General features: G+C 40.0%; 1 protein-coding gene across 1 annotated transcript in view; it reads right to left on the reverse strand.

Annotated features, from left to right (window-relative positions):
- Positions 1 to 12,851, reverse strand: part of LOC131428719 (uncharacterized) — a 372,507-nt gene that overhangs the window by 86,801 nt on the left and 272,855 nt on the right. The window lies entirely within an intron of this gene.

The following is a 12,851-nucleotide window of genomic DNA, read 5'->3' on the forward strand; positions in this document are numbered from 1 at the left end:
CAAATGTGGCGACACCTTCCGCGATGCGACTCGCTGAGACGACAAACCAACCAAGAAGCTACCTACCGATGATGATGATGATGATGATGATGGCGATGACGACGGCGACGGCACACTGAGCAAGTGATAAACAGCAGTTGAGGCAAATTACATTTAGTCAGAATAATGACATAACAAGCGGCAGTTCCTTCTTCCATTTGTTGCTTTCTCCTTCAAGAGCAGTTTGCTGGCGCTTCTCGGCAGCCATGCGAAAGAGTTCCCGGTGCTTCGATTAGTCGGTAGACGGTGAGCTCGGCAGGTTGCTGCCAAGCTGAGCAGCAACTTTGGGAATGTGATAACGATGTGAATGGAATTTGTGAGTAATTATTACATCTTTACATCCGCCAATAATGACGCGGTTTTGGCAATATAGAACGAATTAGCACTGCTTTACGTCGGTGACTGTGACCGAATTTGCGAGCATCGAGGTCCAATGAATAGTAATACAATAAACTTTGATTGATGAAATTAATGAAGTTCTTTGTTGTTTACCGGATTTGAACTTACCATAGAGAGGGACTTTAGTTTTGTATTCAATAACAAGTGGTGAATTTTCAGTCCTATTATATACATGATTTGGTTATTACCATTGCTTCTGCTATTCAGTGATTTTTGATGTGGAACACATCTTTATTTTCTATATAGGGGTGCAAATCAGAAACTCAAGAAAAACTATACGTAGAAATGTGGTCAGGTTTTAAACACTTACAGCTCCGTCCATTTTGTATCAATTATTAATATTATTTCATCATTTGATAGGAAATATTTCTACGTTTCGATTTGAATGTATCAAGCCACGTATTTTCAATTATATATGATTGAAATTTTGATTAGTAGCGAGCAGAGTCCTATTTTGTCTACTAAAAATCTCCGGCATTTCCCTGCCATAGACGACTGGTTTGAAGGATTAAGCGATATATCAAAGGTCGCATCGCTCTGATTGGTCAATCGATGCAAAAGCGAAGCTGTTAGAAGCGCGCGAATCTATAAATAGAAGCGAAATTGAAGCCAACGTTTCAGTCCTACTCGTAGCATGCTAGAGGTAGGTTGTTGCGTGCCATAAAACGATTTGAAGCTTTAAGGTAGCGCTTCGCCGTGGTCAGGTCGAAGCAAGACAACTCACTGCTTCCTCTTGCTTTGTCGCCGAAATTTCACCCTAAATTTCAAATTTCTAAAATACTAACCCGATTCACGAAAAATCAAAAACATACGATTGTAGGTAAATGATTTTACTATGCATTTGGCGAAAAATATCAGTTAGAAAGCTTTCCTTTCGCGAGATTTCGTGCGAGTTTTGTTAAAATTTGGTTTTCTTTTTTCCTTTTCTCGCTATAAACAACTCGCATATGTAGGGATGTGCTACGTTTTCAACAAAGCGTCAAAGCTAGTAGCGATGAAAATCATTACTGATTTCTGGTTCTACTGAAACATGAATAGAAATTATTTTACAAAGTAGTAACACTTACTTACATTTTCTACTCATCTATATTCAACGTTTACGCAGAGAGAACGGACAACGAAAACAAAAGAAATGTTGTTAGCGTCTACCGCATGTAGCATTTTGCACACCCCAATGCATGCGTTGACATTGTGTGCGTGCGAAAGAATAAGGAAAAATTCATTTATTTTTATAACTCGCACGAAATCTTTCGATAAATATGTTTATTAGGCACAATTTATATACGAATCGATAGAAAAATTAATTATCTAGAATCGTATGTTCTTGGAATTTCCGTTTTCTTTCCCGTTTTCTCACAATTTTGGGTAAAGTGCGTGAAACCCCGGGATAGGCAGCGAACTCCCGTGACCACGGCGAAGCGCTACCTTAAGGGCTGAGGCCAGTTGTTAGCGTAAAACCGTGTGGCTCGCTCTGCGTATTACATTTCTCTCCATGCTCTCGTAAATGTGTAAAAAGACTCTCGATGTGGCCGGGTGGCCAAGAAAGTTTTGATATTTTCGGTTACAAGTTCGACTACATCACATAAAATCCAATAAAGCTACCGCTTGTTTGGCAGCCTTGCTGAGCCGATTTTATTTCTCTCTCATGTTTCGTTACGTTACCAGGATACAAGAGCAGAAAAAAATGGTGCCGCCATAGAAATGGACTTACCATTATAAAACTATCATTCACTTAATTTTTATCGCGACAAAATATATGTTTTTATGCACTAATTGCATCTAGACTAAATTATCTAGACATTGTCAGGATAGATCTTTGATCCATGCTTTTGAAGGCGAGATATTCAATGAACAAAGTTGCCGTTTTCAGTTATGCAATTCTTCCTTCAGAAAAAGGACTTTCCCGACCGCTAAAGTCAAACAATCATTCTAAAATTTTAACAGAATAATCTAAACTAATTTTCTAAGGGATTATCAGTTGGGTTTTTTGATATTCGTCAACGTTTCTGAGAAAATCAGATTGGAAGCGTGAAAATAGCACTTTAAAACGCTCTAAAACACACTGCCCTCAGCCTTTAATTGGTATACTCTGATCATTCTATACTTATACTTCTCGTCACATTCGATCTACAATACCTTTGGCTTCCATGTCTATAAACATTTACTACTCCCTGTTCTTTATAAAAAATTTATGACATCATTATTTCCACGTAACTGCTCAAAGTTTTCCATCTGATAATTATTATTTTATAACGAAAGGCTGTTTAACTACATTCGTACTATAGCATAACTTTTTTATATAATTTATTTTACCCCGGCTTTTACCATTTTGGTCATTAACCGGGAAGGAAAACCTATAGAATAACGATTTAGTTTATACAAATATTGTTGTAAACTTATTTATATCACCTTGAGTTGACAGTTTACATAAAAATGTACCTTGATCGTATAATTTCGTCAATTCAGATCAATGTTGAGAATACTTATTTCCCCTCCCTCTTATGAATTTTTTGTGAACCTCACTTAGTTGCTAGAAATATGCTGTACTCGTAAAGAAGTACCAATTTTTCGTAAAACCCGATCAATTTTCCCTTACACTTTCCATGTTCGGGGCACTTGCTCAAAATAACCTTGTAATCTATTTTGATTTAACTTTAACCTTTTTGTCAGTGCAGTTACTACAGATCTCTTCCATGATAGCCCTGAGTAGTGTAGAAAGTAGTTGTGCTTTTCAAAAAATTTCGATTCCCACCTTTGGTACACGTGCCAAACTTGGTAGCGATACGTTTAGTTGGTTCGTAGTTATGCTGAGACCGTAAATACACTCGCATTCATAGGTACATAAAGATTATTTTCCCTTAGTTTTTTGAATTTCCCGGCAAAAAGGAACCAGATTTTTGGAAATAATTTAAAGAAAATTGCGTTGCATTCAAATTAACAATAACAATACTATCTACTACGACCTTGAAATTCTTACCACCCTCTTCACAATTCGAAATTTTTTTATGATTTTACATTAGATCACAAAGCACACCAGCTAGTCGATTGAGTCACAGAAGCACATATCTGCTTGGCTGGTAAATCGTGCATATAAATTCATACAGTCTCACTTGCTAGCCGAGTGAAAAGTAAATTTCTGTACAAATGGAATATTGTGTCATTTGAGAAGTACAGTAAATACGAATTGTGTCGTTTGAAGAATTATGTCACCTGTAAAATTCATAATTTTTATCTGGGTTGCTTTAAAAAAAAAGGGAGATGAAAATTTATTTTCAAAAGCCCCTCCTTCTAAAGACTGTCCCAGAAAGTATGGACGCACTTTAATTTCGCTGTAAATAATTCACAATATTTAAATAATATTTAAATATTTAAATTTTATTCGATGTACTGATAATATTAGACTACAACAACAAGCCGTGTGGCATCCGGCGGAATTATTTTTTACCAAGAATTGATCCACTGGTTTCCTATTCCATGTCGTAAAAGGCCACAAAAATAGGAACTCCTAAGTCAAGGTGTATTTCCGTGCCGATGGCTGAATGGCTGCAGGAGGTTAAACATTGCAGTCGTGAACGGAATATCTTGGGTTTTTCCCTTACTGGATACACGCAATGCTTAGCAATCAACTTCTTTGATCATCGCTTCGGCAGGCCAGAGATTAGAAAGCTGAGTGTCTGTGGGTGTCCTCAAGGTGGTGTACTATCCCCACTTTTATGGAACCTAGTCGCTGATAGTTTGTTAAGGAAACTTAATAACCTTGGATTTCCGACTTATGGTTTTGCCGACGATTATCATATATTGATGACCGGTATAAGCATTAACACTCTCTTTGATTTAATGCAGCAAGCCCTGCGATCTGTTGAACAATGGTGTTGTCAGGTTTGGATTATCTGTAAATCCGGGCAAAACATCAATGGTGCTTTTCACTCATCGTAGGATAATTACAGGAGCTCGTCCGTTGCAGTTCTTTGGTTCAGGGGTCACTGTGGTCGATCAAGTTAAATACGTCGGGGTTATTCTTGACTCAAAACTGAATTGGTCTGCTCACATTGATTTCAGGATTAAAAGAGCTTGCATGGCTTTCGGCCAATGCAGACGAGCTTTTGGAAAATCATGGGGACTCAAACCCAGATATATTCATTGGATCTACACAACTATCGTTAGACCAATTTTAGCATATGGATGTCTTGTATGGTGGCAGAAAGGAGAAGTCGCGACAGTTCAGTCAAAGCTAAATCATCTCCAAAGGATGGTCCTAATGGCGATGACAGGAGCATTCACGACAACTCCTACTGCTGCTCTAGAGGCGCTACTGTGCATTAAACCACTACATGTGTTCCTAAAACAAGAAGCATTATCTTGTGCATACCGTCTTAGGGTTACAGGGCTTTGGAACAGTAACCCATTAGAATATGCTACCAGTCACACTCGCTTGTGGTCTCAAATGGTTCCGTGGGATGAGTATTTACTCGCTCCTAGTGACCTAACTCTCACATGCAGTTTTCCTTTCAAAACATTCAATGTGAGCTATCCTCTTCGTGAGGAATGGTTGTCTGGTTGTCTGGAACGACAACTTGATGAACACATAGTTTGTTTTACGGACGGTTCTCTGTTGAATGGTCGTGCTGGTGCTGGTATCTACTGTCGTGAAATAGGCTGGAGCAGTCTCATTCACTTGGTAGATACTGTACTGTGTTTCAAGCAGAAATCTACGCAATTGCAACGAATGATTTCGTTGGTCCTGAACCAGCTTTACCACTTTCAACTAGTTGGATAAAGCACAAGATACGTTCTTGGGCTGCATCCAAACATGCCGGCTACTGGCGCAGCTTGCAAACTTGCGCTCAGACAAAAGCATTTCTACCAGATTTAAATCTGAAAATGTCAAAGTGTCTACTGCATTTCTCCAAGTATCATTGAAGTATTCTGGTCAGAGCTCTGACTGGACATTGCAAACTCAATTATCACATGGCTACTATTCAACGTGCTGAGTATTATTCGTGTGATTTGTGTGAATGAGATTATGGTACTTCATATCATCTGATATGTAACTGTCCCGCATTGACGCAGCTACGTATCCGGGTTTTTGGTTCTCCATACATGGTTGAGTCTGTGTATGCGGAGCTAAAATTGAAAGATATTCTCTCGTTTCTCACCCAATGTGGTAAGGAGCTATAGTCAGAAGGGTTCATCGTTCTTCCTGGAGTGAATGAATCCCTTCTGTATTAACCTTAAATAGGGTTTGGCAGATTGTTTGGCATCCTCTGGGGGGTACCGCATTTACTTCTGCTCGTACATACTGCGAGTCGTTCTGCATTCTTCCGGGAGTGCAGAATGGTGTCGCTTTTGTAAGATCTCTAAATCCTCTCGGGGGTTGGAGGTTTTATTAACAGCAGACTGTTCGGGACCTCGTAGAGGTTCAGAATTTCCTTCTGCTTCCACTAAATGTGATCCTCAGCAGATTGTTCAGCATCCCTTAGGGGTGCAGAATTTACTTCTGCTTTTATGTGTTTTTGTGTCGTCAATTTTTCCCATCCTCCTAGTCCAACCCTTACCATTTCCTTTCAATCCTTCCCTCTTATATATCGGGAAAATGATGCTAAAAACAAATTGATGGCAAGGCACAAATCTCCAAATATCAAGGGGAACGTGCCATTTGAGCCAATTTGTTCTGATTCCTGATACAAGCCAGTTGTCGTATGTTCGAGCCCCGACCTGGAAGGATTCTTAGTGTCAGTAGGATCCATAGTACTAGCCATGCAATGATTCTGTACACTGAGAATCGGCTGCGAAGTCTGTTGAAACAGAAAGGCCAAATTCCACAAAAGGAATGTAATGCCAGGACTTTGCTTTGCTACTTAACCATTGTAGACTAGCTGGCGCACCTTCTTGCGAACGTTTCTCATTAAATTCCGTACAGACTTCTTGGCGACAAGTTTTGACACTTTTTTCCAATCTTTTTCGAACTGTTGAATGGTTTCGGCTGCTGAGACATGTTTCCTAAGATGAGCCTTTCCTTCCTCAATTGGTCGAAGTTGTGGGCAATTTGGTGGATTCATGTCTTTTGGGACGAAGGTGACATTTCGAATCATGGGTAGAAGTCGTTTTTGTAAACATTCCTTGATGTATATTTCGCTGTCCATTGAAGCAGTGGTGATGAAGGGTTTTGAAATCTTACCGCAGCTACAAATTGCTGGCCAGACCATAGCTCTCTTACCAAATTTTTTGACTTCAATCGATGTCTCGGACTGGTTTAACACTTGCCCTTCTCGCACCGTATAATATTGTGGTCCCGGCAAGGATTTGTAATCGAGTTTGACGTAGGTTTCGTCGTCCATGATTATGCAGTTCAAATTTCCAGCAAGAATCGTATTGTACAGCTTTCGAACCCTCGGACTGATCGATGCTTCTTGTTTCGGACTACGTTTTTGTTGTTTCTGATTCTTATAGGTTCGAAGATTCAAACGTTCTTTAGCACGAAGAACATTTGACTTCGAAGTGCCCACTTTTTTGGCCACATCCCGAACTGAAATCTCCTTCTTTTGCTCCAACACCTTCAGTATACGTTTATCCATCTGAGGGTTAGCAGGACCTTTTTTTTACCCGTTTTCGGTTTATCATCAAAGGTTATCCTGACCGAACTTCCTGATTGCGTTTCGCACGGCTTTTTCACTTACTCCTTCCTTGGCTATCTTTCTCAGTGACTGTGCACTATTTGTTCTCAGTGTTCTGCGCACCATTTGTAGACAATTTTTCGACGTTGTTCTGCTGAAAGTCCACGCATTTCGAAACAAACTAATGAAAACGAATAAACAACTGCACAAGTGGTTAGAGAAGAGTGTAATCAACAGGACCAAGCCATACAAATTGACAGATTCTGAACCATTGCGAAATGGCAGCGGTATACAAACTGTTTTCAACTAAGGAAAAAGGTTATTAATACATTTGATGTGTTTTACATATATTTTCAAACTCGGCAAACTTAACCCCGCTTCCGACGTTGGTTGGCCGATTTTTTTCTCCGTATTGCATTGTTAATAACTATTTTTGTGTTTTTTCGCCAGCAATGAAAAAAATCACCCATGTGCTCGAAAGGTGTATCTCTATGATAGAGTAAACCGTTTATCAAAAAGTCCAATCAGAAAGAGTACAGAAATTCTGAAAACGAAATTCGGCCGACTGGCCCCGGTCTCCCCTATAACAACCGTATTAATTAAAAAACTTACCACTAACTTACTAATGTTTCGCTAACTTAAAAATCCTTCAGCAACGCTCTGTTTTCATGAAAATGTTATACCGTGGTACAATAGCACACCGGAATCTCCTTGTGATTGAGCTGAAATTTACTGCCTTCAGAATGATACATCTACACCTTAATATATTGAATGATTAAAATAACTAATGTTGAATTTTATTTGGGGTCACTGCAGTGGTTTCATTCATTGGACGTGTTTCGAATGCGAATTACTACAATTCATACACCGTATGCCAATATGACAGTTTTTGGAACCATGGCCGAAGCCTTGGCAAAGGCGACATTGAGTTAGGTTCACAATTCTATTATGTTCTTTATAGGTTTTCAAACGAACTTTACGGTGCAACATACTTACCTACCTTACCTAACAGCTATAGTCCAGGGGTGTCCTTTGCTGTATCAAGAATACGTCTCCACATAACTCGGTCCATGGCTGCTCGTCGCCAGCCACTCAAGGCACGGACGCTTCTGAGATCACCCTCCACTTGATCGATCCACCTTGCTCGCTGCGCTCCTCTTCTTCTTGTACCAGTCGGATTAGATTCAAGAACCATTTTCACTGGGCTGTCGTCCGACATTCTTACGACATGCCCAGCCCATCGTAGACGTCCGATTTTAGCTGTCCGTACGATAGGTGGTTCTCCTAGCAGCAGTTGCAATTCGTGATTCATACGCGTCTCCGCGTTCCATCTTCCATCTGCACTCCGCCATAGATGGTCCCCAGTACCTTTCTTTCGAAAACACTGAGGGCGCGTTGGTCCCCTGCCAACATAGTCCAGTTCTCGTGGCCATAGAGAACAACCGGTCTAATGAGCGTTTTGTAGATGGTCAATTTCGTGCGGTGGCGTACTTTTCTCGATCGAAGGGTTTTTCTGAGTCCAAAGTATGCACGATTCCCTGCCAAAATACGTCTCTGTATCTCTCTGCTGGTGTCATTGTCGGCGGTCACCAGTGAGCCCAAATACACGAACTCGTCAACCACCTCGATATCGTCACTTCTCTGGAGCCTCTTCCTCTCATGTATTTTGTTTTCGACGCATTTATGGCCAGTCCGATACGCCTAGCTTCAGCTTTCAGTGAGCTCCGATGTAAGTGTCCGTCATCTTCTCAAGGTTACGTGTTACAATATCAATATCGTCAGCGAAGCCAAAAAGTTGTACGGACTTTCGGAAGATCGTGCCACTCGTGTCGATCCTCGCTCTTCGAATCACACCTTCCAGGGCAATATTGAACAAGATACAAGAGAGTCCATCACCTTGCCGTCTCTCTCCGAGATTTGAAGGGACTCGAGAGCGTCCCAGATACTCAGACGTAGCACATCACTCAATCCATCGTTGCTTTGACCAATCGCGTCAGTTTATCCAGGAAACCGTATTCGTGCATGATCTGCCATAGCTGTTCTCGATCGATTGTGTCGTATGCCGCTTTGAAGTCAATGAAAAGGTTATGCGTTGTATTCACGACACTTCTGGAGTACTTGTCTTATCGCGAGTATGTGATAACGTGCAACATAAAACACGCTTTTTCTAAAATTTTCGAATCGGTGACTTTACTTCGATTGTAGTGTATTAGATAAAGTTCCTCGGAGATTCCAGAGCGTGATTTATGACGTCAAACGTCTTTTTTCGTCAGTATTACTTGGAAAAGGGAACCCTCATTCCCTTAATTCATTTTTACTGTTAGATGTTTAACGATTGACGTAGCTTGAGTAAAAGTGTAAGAAATGTAAAAGATGTAAATGTACGACAATTACAGGACCGTTTCGTCAGCAGAAATGGGGCAAAGGTTGAGAGTCAAATCAATTTAAAATAATTACTAGCAAAATAATGAAGTGCGAGTTTAATTTAATGCAAGATTTACTTCGTAGAAATTTTTTTTTAAATACTGATACAAATTATAAAATGTCAGCATTGCTCGCACACACAACGTACACAATTCTGCCAAGAATCCGGTACCCATTAACTACTTCAAAGTACTTTATGTAAGTTCCTTTGAGCTTCCGCTCCTCGGAATCATTACAAGCACTCTCCACAGTAGTGTGCTTCACCGCTTTGTACGGGGGAACCACCGTCGTTTCCGTGTGAGAATCTCTCGGTATAAAGCTATTATATATCCACCGATATTTGGGGTCTGAGACCGAGCGTGCGATATGCCGGATGTTCAGTATCTTATACTTATACAGTGCAGGCGAAGCAGAGGGAGAGATAGAGAGAGAGAGAGAGAGATTCTATATAATACAGAAGATTCGGTCGCCTTTTCTAATCATCCACGGCAGATGACCAGCATACCGTCGCTGCTTGTCGGCACACAGGATGGAGCCGTACGTGTAAGTGGGAAGTCAGAGTAAATTATATCACGTTCGCAAACGAAATGGATCGTGAGTGTCAGTCGCACGGGTAGCTCGAACAGGAAGAAAAAGCAACACGATACTAATTAGAAATAACAATAACGGTGCTAATGAAAATAATAAGAAGTGATGTTGAATTGATTCTGGCTAATCGTTCCTGGTCGGGAAGCAAAGGGGTTGCTTTCAAGTGGTATGGCGAGACGTGTTCTCCGAAGGGTTGTTGGAGCATATTTTGGTTGGATTCAGATAAGTAGTCATCGTATATCACAAGGAATGCTTGATACGGTGGATGACTTCATCTGAATTGCGAGAAGAGTACCAGTGTAATACTTTAAATATTTAACCGCCTTCTTCGGTGTAGATTTGTACCCCAGCAAAAGAAGGTAAAAACGTAAGGGCCTTTCTCATATCAATCATATTCTCACTGTAGTATTCAATTTCAACCAAAGGTATTGTTTGCACCGGAATCCGAAGTCGGTTCGTACGACCACCAACTAACATGACGTACTATTACCGGTGCTTCCGGGACCGGAAACTAGGAACTAGGAATAGCCGGAATCGGTTTTTTAGCTGCTCACTGATAATAGTTACCGATTGGTGTAGTTTTTAGGCCGATCTACACTCTAAAAAAATTGAATTCTACAGGTGACTTAATCCCTCATACTAGGTAATTCATAAAGACCTAATTTGTCAAATGACGGAAAATTTTATTTGTAATGACTTAATGTTAGATGAGCTTGAATTTTACTGGTTTCGACAGTAACTTGCGTTGTACTAGCAGGTGCGACTGAATGAATTTAAATGCACCTTTCACCGGTCAAGCAGATGCATGCTTCTGTGGCTCAGTAGATTATCAGACGAACTTGCGATCCAATGATTCTCGGTTCAAGTCGCGATGGGTTGCTGCAAAATTCTTTTTTTTATTTCAATGAATGTCATGGAGTTTTAGACACAATAATCAATGTTCTTCCACGTAAATTTGCGTGAACTGCGACGCTCCATTTATGTGCATTTATGTTTTTTACGTGCCACTTGAGCCAAATAGTTCTGGTTCCTGATTTACCAAAAATTGAATATTTCTTAATTTAATTCCACATCTTTTTTTAAAAAAAGAAAATAATTATTAGGTGATTTATTTTTATCATTTCAGTAGTTTTTTGATTTTACAATAGAAATAGACTATTTTTAATTTAAAAAAAATCAACAAAAATGTACGCATTAATTATTAATTGGCATTGCCACCTCTTGCAATGTAAAAAAATGGTACCACATTTTCTGCACCAAATTTTAGTTTTTATGCTTTTCAAGAAACGGAGATTTGTGACGGAGATTTCGATCTAGTGTGTTCCTTGTTAAGCGCTGATTTGTTGTAAATCGAGCAAATACAGTTCGAACACAAGCATTGAGTGTACATTATTTTCTGTTCCACTAGCAGATTTTGCAGCCAACTCTTAGCATACGAGACAGTTTCATGACTACCCAGCAAAATGTACAGGAGATGTTAATCCCCATATAACACAAATAGTATAAACGTAATTCGGTCAAATGGCTTCCTTTTACTCATCTTAATAGATGCACATAAAAGGAGCGTCGAAACTCATTTACAATTCAAAGCATGTGGAGATAATTAATATCATTAACTTCATAAAAAAATTATATCGAAAGAAACACAAAAAATATTTTTGGATGTTAATAGATACTATAATAACTGTGTTATGACCTAAGATATTACGGCTTACTTGAATTTTACGTCTAGCGTAAATTTCTTTTTGCCTCTCGCATAAAGCTTGCTTCATTTAGAATTGGAACAAACTTTTGCTCATATTGTGGCGCTCCTGGTGGACGGATTTGGAAGTTCTTAGCGCCCACGTGTCGGAAATTTTGTCAGCTTCACGTATGATTTTTGACATTCCGCAAATCGACTGTACTTTGTAAACAATCAACATGGAAAACGAAAGAAGGCAAAAAAATTATGCACAGTTATTTGGAAAATCCATTGTGGTCTGCATTTAGGCTAGCTAAACAGCTGAAATTGCCCAAAAATACCGTATGGCGCGTTATCAAACATTGACGACGATTCGGAAGCCTCAAGCCAATCGTCGAAGTAGAACTGTCGACCGGAAACTGCGACGTAAGATTTTGTAGACGATTAAGAGTAAGCCTAATCTGTCGGACCGTGATTTGGTCAGAAAATTCGGTGCTGCCTATAGTACCGTGAGGAGAACTCGACTCCGGGAAGGAGTCAAGTCGTATCGAACTAGCAAACAGCCAAATCGGACCATAAAACAGAATAGTGTGGTCAAAACTCGTGCTCGGAAACAGGTGCTGACCAAGTTCGACGGGTGTCTTCTGATGGACGATGAAGCCTATGTCAAGGCTGACTTCGGGCAAATCCCAGGTAAAAAAATTTACTTGGCAACGGCTCGGGGGGATGTTTCAGCCAAATTTCAATTTGTTTTTGCCGACAAATTTGCAAGAAAATTTATGATTTGGCAGTGCATTTGCAGCTGTTGACATTGGAACTATACCAAAAAGAGTTTCTCCAAAAACGAATTTTGCCGTTCATTCAGTCCCACGTCCATCCCGTAAAGTTTTGGCCAGATTTGGCAAGCTGTCATTACAGCAAAGTCGTTCAAGAATGGTATGCAGAGAAAGGGGTCCAGTTTGTTCCGAAAAACCTTAATCCACATAACTGCCCCCAGTTCCGCCCTATTGAGAAATACTGGCCAATCATGAAGAGGAGACTCAAGGCAAAGGGAAAGGTTGTCAAAGACATCAATCAGATGACGACCTGGTGGAATAAGATAGCTA

This window comes from Malaya genurostris, chromosome 2 (assembly GCF_030247185.1).
Source record: "Malaya genurostris strain Urasoe2022 chromosome 2, Malgen_1.1, whole genome shotgun sequence".
In the NCBI taxonomy this organism is placed as follows: domain Eukaryota; kingdom Metazoa; phylum Arthropoda; class Insecta; order Diptera; family Culicidae; genus Malaya; species Malaya genurostris.